This window comes from Monomorium pharaonis, unplaced genomic scaffold (assembly GCF_013373865.1).
Source record: "Monomorium pharaonis isolate MP-MQ-018 unplaced genomic scaffold, ASM1337386v2 scaffold_526, whole genome shotgun sequence".
Taxonomy (NCBI): domain Eukaryota; kingdom Metazoa; phylum Arthropoda; class Insecta; order Hymenoptera; family Formicidae; genus Monomorium; species Monomorium pharaonis.
In genome coordinates this window covers 35,001-37,500 of record NW_023415831.1, presented here as the reverse complement: position 1 = coordinate 37,500, position 2,500 = coordinate 35,001, and the positions used below count along the sequence as shown (strand labels likewise).

The following is a 2,500-nucleotide window of genomic DNA, read 5'->3' as shown; positions in this document are numbered from 1 at the left end:
ATAAGCATTACTTTTGAAATAAGTAATGCGATTTTTTTCATTACGCATTACCTTTTTAATAAATAATGCGATTTTTTTCATTACACATTACTTTTTTAATACGTAAGTAATACGATTTTTCTCATTGCGCATTACTTTCTTAATAAGTAATGCGATTTTTTTTATCACGCATTACTTTTTAAATAAGTAATGCGACTTTTTTCATTGCGCATTACTTTTTTAATAAGTAATGCGATTTTTTTCATTGCGCATTACTTTATTAATAAGTAATGCGATTTTTTTCATTGCGCATTACTTTTTTAATAAGTAATGCGGTTTTTTTTTTTTTTTTTTTTTTTTGATTGCGCATTACTTTTTTTTAAATATGTAATGCAATTTTTTTCATTACGCATTACTTTTGAAATAAGTAAGGCGATTTTTTTCATTACGCATTACTTTCCTAATAAGTAAGGCGATCTTTTTCATTACGCATTATTTTTTTAATAAGTAATGTAAATTTTTTTTTTATTACGCATTACTTTCTTAATAATTAATTGCGATTTTTATTCATTAAGCATTACCTTTTTAATACGTAAGCAATACGATTTTTCTCATTGCGCATTACTTTCTTAATAAGTAATGCGATTTTTTTTATCACGCATTACTTTTTAAATAAGTAATGCGACTTTTTTCATTGCGCATTACTTTTTTAATAAGTAATGCGATTTTTTTCATTACGCATTACTTTTTTAATAACTAATGCGATTTTTTTCATTACGCATTACCTTTTTAATAAGTATAATGCGACTTTTTTCATTACGCATTACTTTCTTAATAATTAATGAGTAAAGAAATAATTATTTATTAAAAAAATAATAAGTAATGCATTATTTTTTAATTTGCATTTACATTACCCTGGTTTAGTATATGTAAGTTTGTGTATAAGTGATACGTACGAGAGTATTTTCGACGCTGGAGGTACTGACTGCCATTAGGGCCGGAGGTATCAACGACGTACGTGCGCGAGACCGGAGGTAACGACGGCGCTCGAGTGTGCCCGGAGGGATATCGACGATGGACGCGAGCGAGACCGGCGGGAACGACGACGGGTTGAATCTCGCGGGGCGGCGACGGGAGTATTCGAACTGATGCTTAAACGAAATAGGTCAATGTCTCTTTGCATATATATTTCGTATATGTAAGTATATATGCTTATATGTGTGAATATCTAATTACGGATATGAAAATTTTCGCCGCCGGAGGTAACGGCCGCGTTTGAGATCGGAGGTGACGACCGCGGTTGAGACCGGAGGTAACGACGGCGCGTAAGCGGGACCGTAGGTAGGCGATCGACGACGGCGAGCCGGATAACGTCGTCGGAGTCGAGTAAGTAGCGAAGGTAAGCGACAATACAAACAATTATAAAGGGCTCGTTAATGCTAAGCAAAAATAATATGATAAACAGCCAAGGCAAATTTTCTCAATAGCATTATAATTAATTAGGTAAACATTATATAATTATAAACGCGACTAATAGCACTGTGTTGGAGAAACGTTTCGACTATACTTAGTCATCTTCAGTCATAATACATTACCAATATGTATGAACTTAAAACATGAATGAAAGGATGGACACGAAAATATAATTAAACAGTTGAACAAGATGACCATTGAACAACCATAAAACAGCTCATTGCGTATCAAATTATGTCATAATAAATAAAAACGTAAACCAATCAATAGTGTAATCAAATTAATAATAAAATGAAAAATAATGAAATATTTTCGTAAGTCGGTTTTCATATTAAAATAAATTTATAAGATTAAAAACGACGGAAACCGTCGTTACGAATAACATAAACTGGTATGCGTATTGCAGAAAACTGTAAACTTATATTTTATGTTAATAGCAGATCTTAAAACACAATATTAAAAGGAGCAACAACACACAGAGTATTCGACAAAGCGCTAGAGACAATTGTGTAACGTACGGTAGTCAGAGGCAGAATGAGCGAGACGACTTATTTTCCGTTAGTCATTTTCGACAAAATGTCGAAAGTAAGCGAGATGAGAATTAAACGTAATAGCGCAATCTTATATATATACATATATATATATATATATATATATATATATATATGTATATGTATGTATGTATGTATGTATGTATGTATGTATGTATGTATGTATGTATGTATGTATGTATGCATGCATGCATGCATGCATGCATGCATGCATGTATGTATGTATGTATGTATGTATGTATGTATGTATGTATGTATATATATCAGGCCGAGGCTGACCGTAGGACTCGGCCGGAGGTAACGACGGCGTCGAGCGGGGCCGGAGGCGACGACCGCGAGCGCGGCCGGAGGTGACGACCGCGTACGCGGCCGGAGGTGACGACCGCGTACGCGGCCGGAGGTACGACGGCTTCGAGCGAGGCCGGAGGTGTCGACGGCGTCGAGCGAGGCCGGAGGTGACGACCGCGAGCGCGGCCGGAGGTATCGTCGGCGCCCGA

General features: G+C 35.7%; 1 long non-coding RNA gene across 2 annotated transcripts in view; it reads left to right on the top strand.

Annotated features, from left to right (window-relative positions):
• Nucleotides 1–981: 981 nt before the first annotated feature.
• The window catches only part of LOC118648577, a 7,485-nt gene continuing 5,966 nt past the window's right edge, over nt 982–2,500 (top strand). For both annotated transcript variants that reach the window (XR_004965331.1, XR_004965332.1), the window contains exon 1: nt 982–993. This is a non-coding gene — a long non-coding RNA (uncharacterized LOC118648577). The remainder of the gene's footprint in view (nt 994–2,500) is intronic.